This window comes from Crinia signifera, chromosome 8, assembly GCF_055691185.1.
Source record: "Crinia signifera chromosome 8, ASM5569118v1, whole genome shotgun sequence".
NCBI classification, from domain to species: Eukaryota; Metazoa; Chordata; class Amphibia; order Anura; family Myobatrachidae; genus Crinia; species Crinia signifera.
The window spans coordinates 89,153,276-89,171,472 of NC_139224.1; the positions used below are offsets into that span (position 1 = coordinate 89,153,276).

At 39.6% G+C, this 18,197-nt stretch overlaps 11 non-coding genes and 28 pseudogenes across 11 annotated transcripts; all 39 read right to left on the reverse strand.

The window, feature by feature from the left end:
• Positions 1-343: 343 nt before the first annotated feature.
• LOC146034864 (5S ribosomal RNA) lies at positions 344-462 on the reverse strand. The gene has a single exon (XR_014460267.1). It is a non-coding gene; the product is annotated as a 5S ribosomal RNA (ribosomal RNA).
• A 343-nt stretch (positions 463-805) lies between these two features.
• LOC146028699 (5S ribosomal RNA) lies at positions 806-924 on the reverse strand (annotated as a pseudogene).
• A 346-nt stretch (positions 925-1,270) lies between these two features.
• LOC146027706 (5S ribosomal RNA) lies at positions 1,271-1,389 on the reverse strand. Its single transcript, XR_014455094.1, has one exon. It is a non-coding gene; the product is annotated as a 5S ribosomal RNA (ribosomal RNA).
• A 345-nt stretch (positions 1,390-1,734) lies between these two features.
• On the reverse strand, positions 1,735-1,853 carry LOC146035133 (5S ribosomal RNA). Its single transcript, XR_014460537.1, has one exon. It is a non-coding gene; the product is annotated as a 5S ribosomal RNA (ribosomal RNA).
• Positions 1,854-2,198: 345 nt separating this feature from the next.
• Positions 2,199-2,317, reverse strand: LOC146028421 (5S ribosomal RNA; annotated as a pseudogene).
• Positions 2,318-2,661: 344 nt separating this feature from the next.
• Positions 2,662-2,780, reverse strand: LOC146029136 (5S ribosomal RNA; annotated as a pseudogene).
• A 346-nt stretch (positions 2,781-3,126) lies between these two features.
• On the reverse strand, positions 3,127-3,245 carry LOC146027707 (5S ribosomal RNA). Its single transcript, XR_014455095.1, has one exon. It is a non-coding gene; the product is annotated as a 5S ribosomal RNA (ribosomal RNA).
• Positions 3,246-3,590: 345 nt separating this feature from the next.
• Positions 3,591-3,709, reverse strand: LOC146034353 (5S ribosomal RNA). Its single transcript, XR_014459760.1, has one exon. It is a non-coding gene; the product is annotated as a 5S ribosomal RNA (ribosomal RNA).
• Positions 3,710-4,054: 345 nt separating this feature from the next.
• Positions 4,055-4,173, reverse strand: LOC146027910 (5S ribosomal RNA; annotated as a pseudogene).
• A 345-nt stretch (positions 4,174-4,518) lies between these two features.
• On the reverse strand, positions 4,519-4,637 carry LOC146027942 (5S ribosomal RNA; annotated as a pseudogene).
• A 345-nt stretch (positions 4,638-4,982) lies between these two features.
• On the reverse strand, positions 4,983-5,101 carry LOC146033845 (5S ribosomal RNA). The gene has a single exon (XR_014459254.1). It is a non-coding gene; the product is annotated as a 5S ribosomal RNA (ribosomal RNA).
• Positions 5,102-5,446: 345 nt separating this feature from the next.
• LOC146028704 (5S ribosomal RNA) lies at positions 5,447-5,565 on the reverse strand (annotated as a pseudogene).
• A 344-nt stretch (positions 5,566-5,909) lies between these two features.
• On the reverse strand, positions 5,910-6,028 carry LOC146027943 (5S ribosomal RNA; annotated as a pseudogene).
• A 345-nt stretch (positions 6,029-6,373) lies between these two features.
• On the reverse strand, positions 6,374-6,492 carry LOC146028291 (5S ribosomal RNA; annotated as a pseudogene).
• Positions 6,493-6,837: 345 nt separating this feature from the next.
• Positions 6,838-6,956, reverse strand: LOC146028638 (5S ribosomal RNA; annotated as a pseudogene).
• A 345-nt stretch (positions 6,957-7,301) lies between these two features.
• Positions 7,302-7,420, reverse strand: LOC146028411 (5S ribosomal RNA; annotated as a pseudogene).
• Positions 7,421-7,765: 345 nt separating this feature from the next.
• Positions 7,766-7,884, reverse strand: LOC146028092 (5S ribosomal RNA; annotated as a pseudogene).
• Positions 7,885-8,228: 344 nt separating this feature from the next.
• On the reverse strand, positions 8,229-8,347 carry LOC146028196 (5S ribosomal RNA; annotated as a pseudogene).
• A 346-nt stretch (positions 8,348-8,693) lies between these two features.
• Positions 8,694-8,812, reverse strand: LOC146034813 (5S ribosomal RNA). The gene has a single exon (XR_014460216.1). It is a non-coding gene; the product is annotated as a 5S ribosomal RNA (ribosomal RNA).
• Positions 8,813-9,157: 345 nt separating this feature from the next.
• Positions 9,158-9,276, reverse strand: LOC146028640 (5S ribosomal RNA; annotated as a pseudogene).
• Positions 9,277-9,621: 345 nt separating this feature from the next.
• LOC146029070 (5S ribosomal RNA) lies at positions 9,622-9,740 on the reverse strand (annotated as a pseudogene).
• Positions 9,741-10,085: 345 nt separating this feature from the next.
• Positions 10,086-10,204, reverse strand: LOC146028597 (5S ribosomal RNA; annotated as a pseudogene).
• A 345-nt stretch (positions 10,205-10,549) lies between these two features.
• On the reverse strand, positions 10,550-10,668 carry LOC146027944 (5S ribosomal RNA; annotated as a pseudogene).
• Positions 10,669-11,013: 345 nt separating this feature from the next.
• Positions 11,014-11,132, reverse strand: LOC146029071 (5S ribosomal RNA; annotated as a pseudogene).
• A 345-nt stretch (positions 11,133-11,477) lies between these two features.
• On the reverse strand, positions 11,478-11,596 carry LOC146028598 (5S ribosomal RNA; annotated as a pseudogene).
• Positions 11,597-11,941: 345 nt separating this feature from the next.
• On the reverse strand, positions 11,942-12,060 carry LOC146027946 (5S ribosomal RNA; annotated as a pseudogene).
• Positions 12,061-12,405: 345 nt separating this feature from the next.
• Positions 12,406-12,524, reverse strand: LOC146028292 (5S ribosomal RNA; annotated as a pseudogene).
• Positions 12,525-12,869: 345 nt separating this feature from the next.
• LOC146028641 (5S ribosomal RNA) lies at positions 12,870-12,988 on the reverse strand (annotated as a pseudogene).
• Positions 12,989-13,333: 345 nt separating this feature from the next.
• LOC146029102 (5S ribosomal RNA) lies at positions 13,334-13,452 on the reverse strand (annotated as a pseudogene).
• Positions 13,453-13,798: 346 nt separating this feature from the next.
• Positions 13,799-13,917, reverse strand: LOC146034451 (5S ribosomal RNA). The gene has a single exon (XR_014459858.1). It is a non-coding gene; the product is annotated as a 5S ribosomal RNA (ribosomal RNA).
• Positions 13,918-14,261: 344 nt separating this feature from the next.
• Positions 14,262-14,380, reverse strand: LOC146035030 (5S ribosomal RNA). The gene has a single exon (XR_014460433.1). It is a non-coding gene; the product is annotated as a 5S ribosomal RNA (ribosomal RNA).
• Positions 14,381-14,726: 346 nt separating this feature from the next.
• Positions 14,727-14,845, reverse strand: LOC146034814 (5S ribosomal RNA). The gene has a single exon (XR_014460218.1). It is a non-coding gene; the product is annotated as a 5S ribosomal RNA (ribosomal RNA).
• A 345-nt stretch (positions 14,846-15,190) lies between these two features.
• Positions 15,191-15,309, reverse strand: LOC146028775 (5S ribosomal RNA; annotated as a pseudogene).
• A 345-nt stretch (positions 15,310-15,654) lies between these two features.
• On the reverse strand, positions 15,655-15,773 carry LOC146028819 (5S ribosomal RNA; annotated as a pseudogene).
• A 345-nt stretch (positions 15,774-16,118) lies between these two features.
• LOC146028293 (5S ribosomal RNA) lies at positions 16,119-16,237 on the reverse strand (annotated as a pseudogene).
• Positions 16,238-16,582: 345 nt separating this feature from the next.
• Positions 16,583-16,701, reverse strand: LOC146028642 (5S ribosomal RNA; annotated as a pseudogene).
• Positions 16,702-17,046: 345 nt separating this feature from the next.
• On the reverse strand, positions 17,047-17,165 carry LOC146035109 (5S ribosomal RNA). The gene has a single exon (XR_014460512.1). It is a non-coding gene; the product is annotated as a 5S ribosomal RNA (ribosomal RNA).
• Positions 17,166-17,510: 345 nt separating this feature from the next.
• Positions 17,511-17,629, reverse strand: LOC146027873 (5S ribosomal RNA; annotated as a pseudogene).
• Positions 17,630-17,975: 346 nt separating this feature from the next.
• LOC146029228 (5S ribosomal RNA) lies at positions 17,976-18,094 on the reverse strand (annotated as a pseudogene).
• Positions 18,095-18,197: the final 103 nt, after the last annotated feature.

Sequence of the window (18,197 nt, forward strand, 5' to 3'; positions counted from 1 at the left end):
AAATACAGGCACTTTTTTGCCCTCTTCTACTTCTATCACCAGGTAAGCTAATAAAAATTTTCCTAACTGTATTGGCTTACTGAAAAAAATCATGTGTTGGTAATGTAAAAAGACCTACAGGACATGATATTAGCAGGGGGTCTTAAATTAAACTACTAAAGAGGCTCAACACTGTTTAGCTGCCAAAAGCATTTGGAATTGGGCCTAAACAGTGTAGTAAGTCTTTAGGTGATGGCTATTGTGTCTGTTTGACCTCTTCCAAATGTCTGTGCTGGCAATAAAAAGAAAAAGTTTCCAATTTAAATAGCTAGAGAATAAAAACAATTTGCCAGTAATGTGAAAAGACCTAGAGCACCTGGTGTTCCCATGTGGTCTCCCACCCAAGTACTAACCAGGCCCAACACTGCTTAGCTTCCAAGATCAGACGAGATTGGGACTATCCAATGTGGTATGGCTGTAGGTAAAATACAGGCACTTTTTTGCCCTCTTCTACTTCTATCACCAGGTAAGCTAATAAAAATTTTTCTAACTGTATTGGCTTACTGAAAAAAATCATGTGTTGGTAATGTAAAAAGACCTACAGGACATGATATTAGCAGGGGGTCTTAAATTAAACTACTAAAGAGGCTCAACACTGTTTAGCTGCCAAAAGCATTTGGAATTGGGCCTAAACAGTGTAGTAAGTCTTTAGGTGATGGCTATTGTGTCTGTTTGACCTCTTCCAAATGTCTTTGCTGGCAATAAAAAGAAAAAGTTTCCAATTTAAATAGCTAGAGAATAAAAACAATTTGCCAGTAATGTGAAAAACCTACAGCACCTGGTGTTCCGATGTGGTCTCTCACCCAAGTACTAACCAGGCCCAACACTGCTTAGCTTCCAAGATCAGGCGAGATTGGGCCTATCCATTGTGGTATGGCTGTAGGTGAGATATAGGCACTTTTTTGCCCTCTTCTACTTCTATCACCAGGTAAGCTAATAAAAAAGTTTCCTAACTGTATTGGCTTACTGAAAAAAATTAATGTGTTGGTAATGTAAAAAGACCTACAGGACATGATATTAGCAGGGGGTCTTAAATTAAACTACTAAAGAGGCTCAACACTGTTTAGCTGCCAAAAGCAGTTGGAATTGGGCCTAAACAGTGTGGTAAGTCTTTAGGTGATGGCTATTGTGTCTGTTTGACCTCTTCCAAATGTCTGTGCTGGCAATAAAAAGAAAAAGTTTCCAATTTAAATAGCTAGAGAATGAAAACAATTTGCCAGTAATGTGAAAAGACCTAGAGCACCTGGTGTTCCCATGTGGTCTCCCACCCAAGTACTAACCAGGCCCAACACTGCTTAGCTTCCAAGATCAGGTGAGATTGGGCCTATCCAATGTGGTATGGCTGTAGGTGAAATAAAGGCACTATTTTGCCCTCTTCTACTTCTATCACCAGGTAAGCTAATAAAAAAGTTTCCTAACTGTATTGGCTTACTGAAAAAAATCATGTGTTGGTAATGTAAAAAGACCTACAGGACATGATATTAGCAGGGGGTCTTAAATTAAACTACTAAAGAGGCTCAACACTGTTTAGCTGCCAAAAGCATTTGGAATTGGGCCTAAACAGTGTGGTAAGTCTTTAGGTGATGGCTATTGTGTCTGTTTGACCTCTTCCAAATGTCTGTACTGGCAATAGAAAGAAAAAGTTTCCAATTTAAATAGCTAGAGAATAAAAACAATTTGCAAGTAATGTGAAAAAACCTACAGCACCTGGTGTTCCCATGTGGTCTCCCACCCAAGTACTAACCATGCCCAACACTGCTTAGCTTCCAAGATCAGACGAGATTGGGACTATCCAATGTGGTATGGCTGTAGGCAAGATAAAGGCACTTTTTTGCCCTCTTCTACTTCTATCACCAGGTAAGCTAATACAAAAGTTTCCTAACTGTATTGGCTTACTGAAAAAAATCATGTGTTGGTAATGTAAAAAGACCTACAGGACATGATATTAGCAGGGGGTCTTAAATTAAACTACTAAAGAGGCTCAACACTGTTTAGCTGCCAAAAGCAGTTGGAATTGGCCCTAAACAGTGTGGTAAGTCTTTAGGTGATGGCTATTGTGTCTGTTTGACCTCTTCCAAATGTCTGTGCTGGCAATAAAAAGAAAAAGTTTCCAATTTAAATAGCTAGAGAATAAAAACAATTTGCCAGTAATGTAAAAAGACCTAGAGCACCTGGTGTTCCCATGTGGTCTCCCACCCAAGTACTAACCAGGCCCAACACTGATTAGCTTCCAAGATCAGACGAGATTGGGCCTATCCAATGTGGTATGGCTGTAGTTAAAATACAGGCACTTTTTTGCCCTCTTCTACTTCTATCACCAGGTAAGCTAATAAAAATTTTCCTAACTGTATTGGCTTACTGAAAAAAATCATGTGTTGGTAATGTAAAAAGACCTACAGGACATGATATTAGCAGGGGGTCTTAAATTAAACTACTAAAGAGGCTCAACACTGTTTAGCAGCCAAAAGCATTTGGAATTGGGCCTAAACAGTGTAGTAAGTCTTTAGGTGATGGCTATTGTTTCTGTTTGACCTCTTCCAAATGTCTTTGCTGGCAATAAAAAGAAAAAGTTTCCAATTTAAATAGCTAGAGAATAAAAACAATTTGCCAGTAATGTGAAAAGACCTAGAGCACCTGGTATTCCCATGTGGTCTCCCACCCAAGTACTAACCAGGCTCAACACTGCTTAGCTTCCAAGATAAGACGAGATTGGGCCTATCCAATGTGGTATGGCTGTAGGTGAAATACAGGCACTTTTTTGCCCTCTTCTACTTCTATCACCAGGTAAGCTAATAAAAAAGTTTCCTAACTATATTGGCTTACTGAAAAAAAATCATGTGTTGGTAATGTAAAAAGACCTACAGGACATGATATTAGCAGGGGGTCTTAAATTATACTACTAAAGAGGCTCAACACTGTTTAGCTGCCAAAAGCAGTTGGAATTGGGCCTTAACAGTGTGGTAAGTCTTTAGGTGATGGCTATTGTGTCTGTTTGACCTCTTCCAAATGTCTGTGCTGGCAATAAAAAGAAAAAGTTTCCAATTTAAATAGCTAGAGAATAAAAACATTTTGTCAGTAATGTGAAAAAACCTACAGCACCTGGTGTTCCCATGTGGTCTCCCACCCAAGTACTAACCAGGCCCAACACTGCTTAGCTTCCAATATCAGGCGAGATTGGGCCTATCCAATGTGGTATGGCTGTAGGTGAGATAAAGGCACTTTTTTGCCCTCTTCTACTTCTATCACCAGGTAAGCTAATAAAAAAGTTTCCTAACTGTATTGGCTTACTGAAAAAAATCATGTGTTGGTAATGTAAAAAGACCTACAGGACATGATATTAGCAGGGGGTCTTAAATTAAACTACTAAAGAGGCTCAACACTGTTTAGCTGCCAAAAGCATTTGGAATTGGGCCTAAACAGTGTGGTAAGTCTTTAGGTGATGGCTATTGTGTCTGTTTGACCTCTTCCAAATGTCTGTGCTGGCAATAAAAAGAAAAAGTTTCCAATTTAAATAGCTAGAGAATAAAAACAATTTGCCAGTAATGTGAAAAAACCTACAGCACCTGGTGTTCCCATGTGGTCTCCCACCCAAGTACTAACCAGGCCCAACACTGCTTAGCTTCCAAGATCAGGCGAGATTGGGCCTGTCCAATGTGGTATGGCTGTAGGTGAGATAAAGGCACTTTTTTGCCCTCTTCTACTTCTATCACCAGGTAAGCTAATAAAAAAGTTTCCTAACTGTATTGGATTACTGAAAAAAATCATGTGTTGGTAATGTAAAAAGACCTACAGGACATGATATTAGCAGGTGGTCTTAAATTAAACTACTAAAGAGGCTCAACACTGTTTAGCTGCTAAAAGCATTTGGAATTGGGCCTAAACAGTGTGGTAAGTCTTTAGGTGATGGCTATTGTGTCTGTTTGACCTCTTCCAAATGTCTGTACTGGCAATAGAAAGAAAAAGTTTCCAATTTAAATAGCTAGAGAATAAAAACCATTTGCCAGTAATGTGAAAAAACCTACAGCACCTGGTGTTCCCATGTGGTCTCCCACCCAAGTACTAACCAGGCCCAACACTGATTAGCTTCCAAGATCAGACGAGATTGGGCCTATCCAATGTGGTACGGCTGTAAGCGAGATAAAGGCACTTTTTTGCCCTCTTTTACATCTATCACCAGGTAAGCTAATACAAAAGTTTCCTAACTGTATTGGCTTACTGAAAAAAATCATGTGTTGGTAATGTAAAAAGACCTACAGGACATGATATTAGCAGGGGGTCTTAAATTAAACTACTAAAGAGGCTCAACACTGTTTAGCTGCCAAAAGCAGTTGGAATTGGCCCTAAACAGTGTGGTAAGTCTTTAGGTGATGGCTATTGTGTCTGTTTGACCTCTTCCAAATGTCTGTGCTGGCAATAAAAAGAAAAAGTTTCCAATTTAAATAGCTAGAGAATAAAAACAATTTGCCAGTAATGTGAAAAGACCTAGAGCACCTGGTGTTCCCATGTGGTCTCCCACCCAAGTACTAACCAGGCCCAACACTGCTTAGCTTCCAAGATCAGGCGAGATTGGGCCTATCCAATGTGGTATGGCTGTAGGTGAGATAAAGGCACTTTTTTGCCCTCTTCTACTTCTATCACCAGGTAAGCTAATAAAAAAGTTTCCTAACTGTATTGGCTTACTGAAAAAAATCATGTGTTGTTAATGTAAAAAGACCTACAGGACATGATATTAGCAGGGGGTCTTAAATTAAACTACTAAAGAGGCTCAACACTGTTTAGCTGCCAAAAGCATTTGGAATTGGGCCTAAACATTGTGGTAAGTCTTTAGGTGATGGCTATTGTGTCTGTTTGACCTCTTCCAAATGTCTGTACTGGCAATAGAAAGAAAAAGTTTCCAATTTAAATAGCTAGAGAATAAAAACAATTTGCCAGTAATGTGAAAAAACCTACAGCACCTGGTGTTCCCATATGGTCTCCCACTCAAGTACTAACCAGGCCCAACACTGCTTAGCTTCCAAGATCAGACGAGATTGGGCCTATCCAATGTGGTATGGCTGTAGGTGAGATACAGGCAATTTTTTGCCCTCTTCTACTTCTATCACCAGGTAAGCTAATAAAAAAGTTTCCTAACTGTATTGGCTTACTGAAAAAAATCATGTGTTGGTAATGTAAAAAGACCTACAGGACATTGTATTAGCAGGGGGTCTTAAATTAAACTACTAAAGAGGCTCAACACTGTTTAGCTGCCAAAAGCAGTTGGAATTGGGCCTAAACAGTGTGGTAAGTCCTTAGGTGATGGCTATTGTGTCTGTTTGACCTCTTCCAAATGTCTGTACTGGCAATAAAAAGAAAAAGTTTCCAATTTAAATAGCTAGAGAATAAAAACAATTTGCCAGTAATGTGAAAAGACCTAGAGCACCTGGTGTTCCCACATGGTCTCCCACCCAAGTACTAACCAGGCCCAACACTGCTTAGCTTCCAAGATAAGACGAGATTGGGCCTATCCAATGTGGTATGGCTGTAGGTGAAATACAGGCACTTTTTTGCCCTCTTCTACTTCTATCACCAGGTAAGCTAATAAAAATTTTCCTAACTATATTGGCTTACTGAAAAAAATCATGTGTTGGTAATGTAAAAAGACCTACAGGACATGATATTAGCAGGGGGTCTTAAATTAAACAAATAAAGAGACTCAACACTGTTTAGCTGCCAAAAGCAGTTGGAATTGGGCCTAAACAGTGTGGTAAGTCTTTAGGTGATGGCTATTGTGTCTGTTTGAACTCTTCCAAATGTCTGTGCTGGCAATAAAAAGAAAAAGTTTCCAATTTAAATAGCTAGAGAATAAAAACAATTTGCCAGTAATGTGAAAAGACCTAGAGCACCTGGTGTTCCCATGTGGTCTCCCACCCAAGTACTAACCAGGCCCAACACTGCTTAGCTTCCAAGATCAGGCGAGATTGGGCCTATCCAATGTGGTATGGCTGTAGGTGAGATAAAGGCACTTTTTTGCCCTCTTCTACTTCTATCACCAGGTAAGCTAATACAAAAGTTTCCTAACTGTATTGGCTTACTGAAAAAAATCATGTGTTGGTAATGTAAAAAGACCTACAGGACATGATATTAGCAGGGGGTCTTAAATTAAACTACTAAAGAGGCTCAACACTGTTTAGCTGCCAAAAGCATTTGGAATTGGGCCTAAACAGTGTGCTAAGTCTTTAGGTGATGGCTATTGTGTCTGTTTGACCTCTTCCAAATGTCTGTACTGGCAATAGAAAGAAAAAGTTTCCAATTTAAATAGCTAGAGAATAAAAACAATTTGCCAGTAATGTGAAAAAACCTACAGCACCTGGTGTTCCCATATGGTCTCCCACCCATGTACTAACCAGGCCCAACACTGCTTAGCTTCCAAGATCAGACGAGATTTGGCCTATGCAATGTGGTATGGCTGTAGGTTAGATACAGGCACTTTTTTGCCCTCTTCTACTTCTATCACCAGGTAAGCTAATAAAAAAGTTTCCTAACTGTATTGGCTTACTGAAAAAAATCATGTGTTGGTAATGTTAAAAGACCTACAGGACATTATATTAGCAGGGGGTCTTAAATTAAACAGATAAAGAGACTCAACACTGTTTAGCTGCCAAAAGCAGTTGGAATTGGGCCTAAACAGTGTGGTAAGTCTTTAGGTGATGGCTATTGTGTCTGTTTGAACTCTTCCAAATGTCTGTGCTGGCAATAAAAAGAAAAAGTTTCCAATTTAAATAGCTAGAGAATAAAAACAATTTGCCAGTAATGTGAAAAAACCTACAGCACCTGGTGTTCCCATGTGGTCTCCCACCCAAGTAGTAACAAGGCCCAACACTGCTTAGCTTCCAAGATCAGGCGAGATTGGGCCTATCCAATGTGGTATGGCTGTAGGTGAGATAAAGGCACTTTTTTGCCCTCTTCTACTTCTATCACCAGGTAAGCTAATAAAAAAGTTTCCTAACTGTATTGGCTTACTGAAAAAAATCATGTGTTGGTAATGTAAAAAGACCTACAGGACATGATATTAGCAGGGGGTCTTAAATTAAACTACTAAAGAGGCTCAACACTGTTTAGCTGCCAAAAGCATTTGGAATTGGGCCTAAACAGTGTGGTAAGTCTTTAGGTGATGGCTATTGTGTCTGTTTGACCTCTTCCAAATGTCTGTACTGGCAATAGAAAGAAAAAGTTTCCAATTTAAATAGCTAGAGAATAAAAACAATTTGCAAGTAATGTGAAAAAACCTACAGCACCTGGTGTTCCCATGTGGTCTCCCACCCAAGTACTAACCAGGCCCAACACTGCTTAGCTTGCAAGATCAGACTAGATTGGGCCTATCCAATGTGGTATGGCTGTAGGCGACATAAAGGCACTTTTTTGCCCTCTTCTACTTCTATCACCAGGTAAGCTAATACAAAAGTTTCCTAACTGTATTGGCTTACTGAAAAAAATCATGTGTTGGTAATGTAAAAAGACCTACAGGACATGATATTAGCAGGGGGTCTTAAATTAAACTACTAAAGAGGCTCAACACTGTTTAGCTGCCAAAAGCAGTTGGAATTGGCCCTAAACAGTGTGGTAAGTCTTTAGGTGATGGCTATTGTGTCTGTTTGACCTCTTCCAAATGTCTGTGCTGGCAATAAAAAGAAAAAGTTTCCAATTTAAATAGCTAGAGAATAAAAACAATTTGCCAGTAATGTGAAAAGACCTAGAGCACCTGGTGTTCCCATGTGGTCTCCCACCCAAGTACTAACCAGGCACAACACTGCTTAGCTTCCAAGATCAGATGAGATTGGGCCTATCCAATGTGGTATGGCTGTAGGTAAAATACAGGCACTTTTTTGCCCTCTTCTACTTCTATCACCAGGTAAGCTAATAAAAATTTTCCTAACTGTATTGGCTTACTGAAAAAAATCATGTGTTGGTAATGTAAAAAGACCTACAGGACATGATATTAGCAGGGGGTCTTAAATTAAACTACTAAAGAGGCTCAACACTGTTTAGCTGCCAAAAGCAGTTGGAATTGGGCCTAAACAGTGTGGTAAGTCTTTAGGTGATGGCTATTGTGTCTGTTTGACCTCTTCCAAATGTCTGTGCTGGCAATAAAAAGAAAAAGTTTACAATTTAAATAGCTAGAGAATAAAAACAATTTGCCAGTAATGTGAAAAAACCTACAGCACTAGGTGTTCCCATGTGGTCTCCCACCCAAGTACTAACCAGTCCCAACACTGCTTAGCTTCCAAGATCAGACGAGATTGGGCCTATCCAATGTGGTATGGCTGTAGGTGATATGTAGGCACTTTTTTGCCCTCTTCTACTTCTATCACCAGGTAAGCTAATAAAAAAGTTTCCTAACTGTATTGGCTTACTGAAAAAAATTAATGTGTTGGTAATGTAAAAAGACCTACAGGACATGATATTAGCAGGGGGTCTTAAATTAAACTACTAAAGAGGCTCTTCACTGTTTAGCTGCCAAAAGCAGTTGGAATTGGGCCTAAACAGTGTGGTAAATCTTTAGGTGATGGCTATTGTGTCTGTTTGACCTCTTCCAAATGTCTGTGCTGGCAATAAAAAGAAAAAGTTTCCAATTTAAATAGCTAGAGAATGAAAACAATTTGCCAGTAATGTGAAAAGACCTAGAGCACCTGGTGTTCCCATGTGGTCTCCCACCCAAGTACTAACCAGGCCCAACACTGCTTAGCTTCCAAGATCAGACGAGATTGGGCCTATCCAATGTGGTATGGCTGTAGGTGAGATACAGGCACTTTTTTGCCCTCTTCTACTTCTATCACCAGGTAAGCTAATAAAAAAGTTTCCTAACTGTATTGGCTTACTGAAAAAAATCATGTGTTGGTAATGTAAAAAGACCTACAGGACATTATATTAGCAGGGGGTCTTAAATTAAACAAATAAAGAGACTCAACACTGTTTAGCTGCCAAAAGCAGTTGGAATTGGGCCTAAACAGTGTGGTAAGTCTTTAGGTGATGGCTATTGTGTCTGTTTGAACTCTTCCAAATGTCTATGCTGGCAATAAAAAGAAAAAGTTTCCAATTTAAATAGCTAGAGAATAAAAACAATTTGCCAGTAATGTGAAAAAACCTACAGCACCTGGTGTTCCCATGTGGTCTCCCACCCAAGTAGTAACAAGGCCCAACACTGCTTAGCTTCCAAGATCAGGCGAGATTGGGCCTATCCAATGTGGTATGGCTGTAGGTGAGATAAAGGCACTTTTTTGCCCTCTTCTACTTCTATCACCAGGTAAGCTAATAAAAAAGTTTCCTAACTGTATTGGCTTACTGAAAAAAATCATGTGTTGGTAATGTAAAAAGACCTACAGGACATGATATTAGCAGGGGGTCTTAAATTAAACTACTAAAGAGGCTCAACACTGTTTAGCTGCCAAAAGCATTTGGAATTGGGCCTAAACAGTGTGGTAAGTCTTTAGGTGATGGCTATTGTGTCTGTTTGACCTCTTCCAAATGTCTGTACTGGCAATAGAAAGAAGAAGTTTCCAATTTAAATAGCTAGAGAATAAAAACAATTTGCAAGTAATGTGAAAAAACCTACAGCACCTGGTGTTCCCATGTGGTCTCCCACCCAAGCACTAACCAGGCCCAACACTGCTTAGCTTGCAAGATCAGACTAGATTGGGCCTATCCAATGTGGTATGGCTGTAGGCGACATAAAGGCACTTTTTTGCCCTCTTCTACTTCTATTACCAGGTAAGCTAATACAAAAGTTTCCTAACTGTATTGGCTTACTGAAAAAAATCATGTGTTGGTAATGTAAAAAGACCTACAGGACATGATATTAGCAGGGGGTCTTAAATTAAACTACTAAAGAGGCTCAACACTGTTTAGCTGCCAAAAGCAGTTGGAATTGGCCCTAAACAGTGTGGTAAGTCTTTAGGTGATGGCTATTGTGTCTGTTTGACCTCTTCCAAATGTCTGTGCTGGCAATAAAAAGAAAAAGTTTCCAATTTAAATAGCTAGAGAATAAAAACAATTTGCCAGTAATGTGAAAAGACCTAGAGCACCTGGTGTTCCCATGTGGTCTCCCACCCAAGTACTAACCAACCCCAACACTGCTTAGCTTCCAAGATCAGATGAGATTGGGCCTATCCAATGTGGTATGGCTGTAGGTAAAATACAGGCACTTTTTTGCCCTCTTCTACTTCTATCACCAGGTAAGCTAATAAAAAAGTTTCCTAACTGTATTGGCTTACTGAGAAAAATCATGTGTTGGTAATGTAAAAAGACCTACAGGACATTATATTAGCAGGGGGTCTTAAATTAAACAAATAAAGAGACTCAACACTGTTTAGCTGCCAAAAGCAGTTGGAATTGGGCCTAAACAGTGTGGTAAGTCTTTAGGTGATGGCTATTGTGTCTGTTTGAACTCTTCCAAATGTCTGTGCTGGCAATAAAAAGAAAAAGTTTCCAATTTAAATAGCTAGAGAATAAAAACAATTTGCCAGTAATGTGAAAAGACCTAGAGCACCTGGTGTTCCCATGTGGTCTCCCACCCAAGTACTAACCAGGCCCAACACTGCTTAGCTTCCAAGATCAGGCGAGATTGGGCCTATCCAATGTGGTATGGCTGTAGGTGAGATAAAGGCACTTTTTTGCCCTCTTCTACTTCTATCACCAGGTAAGCTAATACAAAAGTTTCCTAACTGTATTGGCTTACTGAAAAAAATCATGTGTTGGTAATGTAAAAAGACCTACAGGACATGATATTAGCAGGGGGTCTTAAATTAAACTACTAAAGAGGCTCAACACTGTTTAGCTGCCAAAAGCATTTGGAATTGGGCCTAAACAGTGTGCTAAGTCTTTAGGTGATGGCTATTGTGTCTGTTTGACCTCTTCCAAATGTCTGTACTGGCAATAGAAAGAAAAAGTTTCCAATTTAAATAGCTAGAGAATAAAAACAATTTGCAAGTAATGTGAAAAAACCTACAGCACCTGGTGTTCCCATGTGGTCTCCCACCCAAGCACTAACCAGGCCCAACACTGCTTAGCTTGCAAGATCAGACTAGATTGGGCCTATCCAATGTGGTATGGCTGTAGGCGACATAAAGGCACTTTTTTGCCCTCTTCTACTTCTATTACCAGGTAAGCTAATACAAAAGTTTCCTAACTGTATTGGCTTACTGAAAAAAATCATGTGTTGGTAATGTAAAAAGACCTACAGGACATGATATTAGCAGGGGGTCTTAAATTAAACTACTAAAGAGGCTCAACACTGTTTAGCTGCCAAAAGCAGTTGGAATTGGCCCTAAACAGTGTGGTAAGTCTTTAGGTGATGGCTATTGTGTCTGTTTGACCTCTTCCAAATGTCTGTGCTGGCAATAAAAAGAAAAAGTTTCCAATTTAAATAGCTAGAGAATAAAAACAATTTGCCAGTAATGTGAAAAGACCTAGAGCACCTGGTGTTCCCATGTGGTCTCCCACCCAAGTACTAACCAACCCCAACACTGCTTAGCTTCCAAGATCAGATGAGATTGGGCCTATCCAATGTGGTATGGCTGTAGGTAAAATACAGGCACTTTTTTGCCCTCTTCTACTTCTATCACCAGGTAAGCTAATAAAAAAGTTTCCTAACTGTATTGGCTTACTGAGAAAAATCATGTGTTGGAAATGTAAAAAGACCTACAGGACATTATATTAGCAGGGGGTCTTAAATTAAACAAATAAAGAGACTCAACACTGTTTAGCTGCCAAAAGCAGTTGGAATTGGGCCTAAACAGTGTGGTAAGTCTTTAGGTGATGGCTATTGTGTCTGTTTGAACTCTTCCAAATGTCTGTGCTGGCAATAAAAAGAAAAAGTTTCCAATTTAAATAGCTAGAGAATAAAAACAATTTGCCAGTAATGTGAAAAGACCTAGAGCACCTGGTGTTCCCATGTGGTCTCCCACCCAAGTACTAACCAGGCCCAACACTGCTTAGCTTCCAAGATCAGGCGAGATTGGGCCTATCCAATGTGGTATGGCTGTAGGTGAGATAAAGGCACTTTTTTGCCCTCTTCTACTTCTATCACCAGGTAAGCTAATACAAAAGTTTCCTAACTGTATTGGCTTACTGAAAAAAATCATGTGTTGGTAATGTAAAAAGACCTACAGGACATGATATTAGCAGGGGGTCTTAAATTAAACTACTAAAGAGGCTCAACACTGTTTAGCTGCCAAAAGCATTTGGAATTGGGCCTAAACAGTGTGCTAAGTCTTTAGGTGATGGCTATTGTGTCTGTTTGACCTCTTCCAAATGTCTGTACTGGCAATAGAAAGAAAAAGTTTCCAATTTAAATAGCTAGAGAATAAAAACAATTTGCCAGTAATGTGAAAAAACCTACAGCACCTGGTGTTCCCATATGGTCTCCCACCCATGTACTAACCAGGCCCAACACTGCTTAGCTTCCAAGATCAGACGAGATTTGGCCTATGCAATGTGGTATGGCTGTAGGTTAGATACAGGCACTTTTTTGCCCTCTTCTTCTTCTATCACCAGGTAAGCTAATAAAAAAGTTTCCTAACTGTATTGGCTTACTGAAAAAAATCATGTGTTGGTAATGTAAAAAGACCTACAGGACATTATATTAGCAGGGGGTCTTAAATTAAACAAATAAAGAGACTCAACACTGTTTAGCTGCCAAAAGCAGTTGGAATTGGGCCTAAACAGTGTGGTAAGTCTTTAGGTGATGGCTATTGTGTCTGTTTGAACTCTTCCAAATGTCTGTGCTGGCAATACAAAGAAAAAGTTTCCAATTTAAATAGCTAGAGAATAAAAACAATTTGCCAGTAATGTGAAAAAACCTACAGCACCTGGTGTTCCCATGTGGTCTCCCACCCAAGTAGTAACAAGGCCCAACACTGCTTAGCTTCCAAGATCAGGCGAGATTGGGCCTATCCAATGTGGTATGGCTGTAGGTGAGATAAAGGCACTTTTTTGCCCTCTTCTACTTCTATCACCAGGTAAGCTAATAAAAAAGTTTCCTAACTGTATTGGCTTACTGAAAAAAATCATGTGTTGGTAATGTAAAAAGACCTACAGGACATGATATTAGCAGGGGGTCTTAAATTAAACTACTAAAGAGGCTCAACACTGTTTAGCTGCCAAAAGCATTTGGAATTGGGCCTAAACAGTGTGGTAAGTCTTTAGGTGATGGCTATTGTGTCTGTTTGACCTCTTCCAAATGTCTGTACTGGCAATAGAAAGAAAAAGTTTCCAATTTAAATAGCTAGAGAATAAAAACAATTTGCAAGTAATGTGAAAAAACCTACAGCACCTGGTGTTCCCATGTGGTCTCCCACCCAAGTATTAACCAGGCCCGACACTGCTTAGCTTGCAAGATCAGACTAGATTGGGCCTATCCAATGTGGTATGGCTGTAGGCGACATAAAAGCACTTTTTTGCCCTCTTCTACTTCTATCACCAGGTAAGCTAATACAAAAGTTTCCTAACTGTATTGGCTTACTGAAAAAAAATCATGTGTTGGTAATGTAAAAAGACCTACAGGACATGATATTAGCAGGGGGTCTTAAATTAAACTACTAAAGAGGCTCAACACTGTTTAGCTGCCAAAAGCAGTTGGAATTGGCCCTAAACAGTGTGGTAAGTCTTTAGGTGATGGCTATTGTGTCTGTTTGACCTCTTCCAAATGTCTGTGCTGGCAATAAAAAGAAAAAGTTTCCAATTTAAATAGCTAGAGAATAAAAACAATTTGCCAGTAATGTGAAAAGACCTAGAGCACCTGGTGTTCCCATGTGGTCTCCCACCCAAGTACTAACCAGGCCCAACACTGCTTAGCTTCCAAGATCAGATGAGATTGGGCCTATCCAATGTGGTATGGCTGTAGGTAAAATACAGGCACTTTTTTGCCCTCTTCTACTTCTATCACCAGGTAAGCTAATAAAAATTTTCCTAACTGTATTGGCTTACTGAAAAAAATCATGTGTTGGTAATGTAAAAAGACCTACAGGACATGATATTAGCAGGGGGTCTTAAATTAAACTACTAAAGAGGCTCAACACTGTTTAGCTGCCAAAAGCAGTTGGAATTGGGCCTAAACAGTGTGGTAAGTCTTTAGGTGATGGCTATTGTGTCTGTTTGACCTCTTCCAAATGTCTGTGCTGGCAATAAAAAGAAAAAGTTTACAATTTAAATAGCTAGAGAATAAAAACAATTTGCCAGTAATGTGAAAAAACCTACAGCACCAGGTGTTCCCATGTGGTCTCCCACCCAAGTACTAACCAGTCCCAACACTGCTTAGCTTCCAAGATCAGACGAGATTGGGCCTATCCAATGTGGTATGGCTGTAGGTGATATGTAGGCACTTTTTTGCCCTCTTCTACTTCTATCACCAGGTAAGCTAATAAAAAAGTTTCCTAACTGTATTGGCTTACTGAAAAAAATTAATGTGTTGGTAATGTAAAAAGACCTACAGGACATGATATTAGCAGGGGGTCTTAAATTAAACTACTAAAGAGGCTCAACACTGTTTAGCTGCCAAAAGCAGTTGGAATTGGGCCTAAACAGTGTGGTAAATCTTTAGGTGATGGCTATTGTGTCTGTTTGACCTCTTCCAAATGTCTGTGCTGGCAATAAAAAGAAAAAGTTTCCAATTTAAATAGCTAGAGAATGAAAACAATTTGCCAGTAATGTGAAAAGACCTAGAGCACCTGGTGTTCCCATGTGGTCTCCCACCCAAGTACTAACCAGGCCCAACACTGCTTAGCTTCCAAGATCAGACGAGATTGGGCCTATCCAATGTGGTATGGCTGTAGGTGAGAGAAAGGCACTTTTTTGCCCTCTTCTACTTCTATCACCAGGTAAGCTAATAAAAAAGTTTCCTAACTGTATTGGCTTACTGAAAAAAATCATGTGTTGGTAATGTAAAAAGACCTACAGGACATTATATTAGCAGGGGGTCTTAAATTAAACTAATAAAGAGACTCAACACTGTTTAGCTGCCAAAAGCAGTTGGAATTGGGCCTAAACAGTGTGGTAAGTCTTTAGGTGATGGCTATTGTGTCTGTTTGACATCTTCCAAATGTCTGTGCTGGCAATAAAAAGAAAAAGTTTCCAATTTAAATAGCTAGAGAATAAAAACAATTTGCCAGTAATGTGAAAAAACCTACAGCACCTGGTGTTCCCATGTGGTCTCCAACCCAAGTAGTAACCAGGCCCAACACTGCTTAGCTTCCAAGATCAGGCGAGATTGGGCCTATCCAATGTGGTATGGCTGTAGGTGAGATAAAGGCACTTTTTTGCCCTCTTCTACTTCTATCACCAGGTAATCTAATAAAAAAGTTTCCTAACTGTATTGGATTACAGAAAAAAATCATGTGTTGGTAATGTAAAAAGACCTACAGGACATGATATTAGCAGGGGGTCTTAAATTAAACTACTAAAGAGGCTCAACACTGTTTAGCTGCCAAAAGCATTTGGAATTGGGCCTAAACAGTGTGGTAAGTCTTTAGGTGATGGCTATTGTGTCTGTTTGACCTCTTCCAAATGTCTGTGCTGGCAATAAAAAGAAAAAGTTTCCAATTTAAATAGCTAGAGAATGAAAACAATTTGCCAGTAATGTGAAAAGACCTAGAGCACCTGGTGTTCCCATGTGGTCTCCCACCCAATTACTAACCAGGCCCAACACTGCTTAGCTTCCAAGATCAGGCGAGATTGGGCCTATCCAATGTGGTATGGCTGTAGGTGAGATAAAGGCACTTTTTTGCCCTCTTCTACTTCTATCACCAGGTAAGCTAATACAAAAGTTTCCTAACTGTATTGGCTTACTGAAAAAAATCATGTGTTGGTAATGTAAAAAGACCTACAGGACATGATATTAGCAGGGGGTCTTAAATTAAACTACTAAAGAGGCTCAACACTGTTTAGCTGCCAAAAGCATTTGGAATTGGGCCTAAACAGTGTGCTAAGTCTTTAGGTGATGGCTATTGTGTCTGTTTGACCTCTTCCAAATGTCTGTACTGGCAATAGAAAGAAAAAGTTTCCAATTTAAATAGCTAGAGAATAAAAACAATTTGCCAGTAATGTGAAAAAACCTACAGCACCTGGTGTTCCCATATGGTCTCCCACCCATGTACTAACCAGGCCCAACACTGCTTAGCTTCCAAGATCAGACGAGATTTGGCCTATGCAATGTGGTATGGCTGTAGGTGAGATACAGGCACTTTTTTGCCCTCTTCTACTTCTATCACCAGGTAAGCTAATAAAAAAGTTTCCTAACTGTATTGGCTTACTGAAAAAAATCATGTGTTGGTAATGTAAAAAGACCTACAGGACATTATATTAGCAGGGGGTCTTAAATTAAACAAATAAAGAGACTCAACACTGTTTAGCTGCCAAAAGCAGTTGGAATTGGGCCTAAACAGTGTGGTAAGTCTTTAGGTGATGGCTATTGTGTCTGTTTGAACTCTTCCAAATGTCTGTGCTGGCAATAAAAAGAAAAAGTTTCCAATTTAAATAGCTAGAGAATAAAAACAATTTGCCAGTAATGTGAAAAAACCTACAGCACCTGGTGTTCCCATGTGGTCTCCCACCCAAGTAGTAACAAGGCCCAACACTGCTTAGCTTCCAAGATCAGGCGAGATTGGGCCTATCCAATGTGGTATGGCTGTAGGTGAGATAAAGGCACTTTTTTGCCCTCTTCTACTTCTATCACCAGGTAAGCTAATAAAAAAGTTTCCTAACTGTATTGGCTTACTGAAAAAAATCATGTGTTGGTAATGTAAAAAGACCTACAGGACATGATATTAGCAGGGGGTCTTAAATTAAACTACTAAAGAGGCTCAACACTGTTTAGCTGCCAAAAGCATTTGGAATTGGGCCTAAACAGTGTGGTAAGTCTTTAGGTGATGGCTATTGTGTCTGTTTGACCTCTTCCAAATGTCTGTACTGGCAATAGAAAGAAAAAGTTTCCAATTTAAATAGCTAGAGAATAAAAACAATTTGCAAGTAATGTGAAAAAACCTACAGCACCTGGTGTTCCCATGTGGTCTCCCACCCAAGTACTAACCAGGCCCAACACTGCTTAGCTTCCAAGATCAGACTAGATTGGGCCTATCCAATGTGGTATGGCTGTAGGCGACATAAAGGCACTTTTTTGCCCTCTTCTACTTCTATCACCAGGTAAGCTAATACAAAAGTTTCCTAACTGTATTGGCTTACTGAAAAAAATCATGTGTTGGTAATGTAAAAAGACCTACAGGACATGATATTAGCAGGGGGTCTTAAATTAAACTACTAAAGAGGCTCAACACTGTTTAGCTGCCAAAAGCAGTTGGAATTGGGCCTAAACAGTGTGGTAAGTCTTTAGGTGATGGCTATTGTGTCTGTTTAACCTCTTCCAAATGTCTGTGCTGGCAATAAAAAGAAAAAGTTTACAATTTAAATAGCTAGAGAATAAAAACAATTTGCCAGTAATGTGAAAAAACCAACAGCACCAGGTGTTCCCATGTGGTCTCCCACCCAAGTACTAACCAGTCCCAACACTGCTTAGCTTCCAAGATCAGACGAGATTGGGCCTATCCAATGTGGTATGGCTGTAGGTGAGATATAGGCACTTTTTTGCCCTCTTCTACTTCTATCACCAGGTAAGCTAATAAAAAAGTTTCCTAACTGTATTGGCTTACTGAAAAAAATTAATGTGTTGGTAATGTAAAAAGACCTACAGAACATGATATTAGCAGGGGGTCTTAAATTAAACTACTAAAGAGGCTCAACACTGTTTAGCTGCCAAAAGCAGTTGGAATTGGGCCTAAACAGTGTGGTAAGTCTTTAGGTGATGGCTATTGTGTCTGTTTGACCTCTTCCAAATGTCTGTGCTGGCAATAAAAAGAAAAAGTTTCCAATTTAAATAGCTAGAGAATGAAAACAATTTGCCAGTAATGTGAAAAGACCTAGAGCACCTTGTGTTCCCATGTGGTCTCCCGCCCAAGTACTAACCAGGCCCAACACTGCTTAGCTTCCAAGATCAGGCGAGATTGGGCCTATCCAATGTGGTATGGCTGTAGGTGAAATAAAGGCACTTTTTTGCCCTCTTCTACTTCTATCACCAGGTAAGCTAATAAAAAAGTTTCCTAACTGTATTGGCTTACTGAAAAAAATCATGTGTTGGT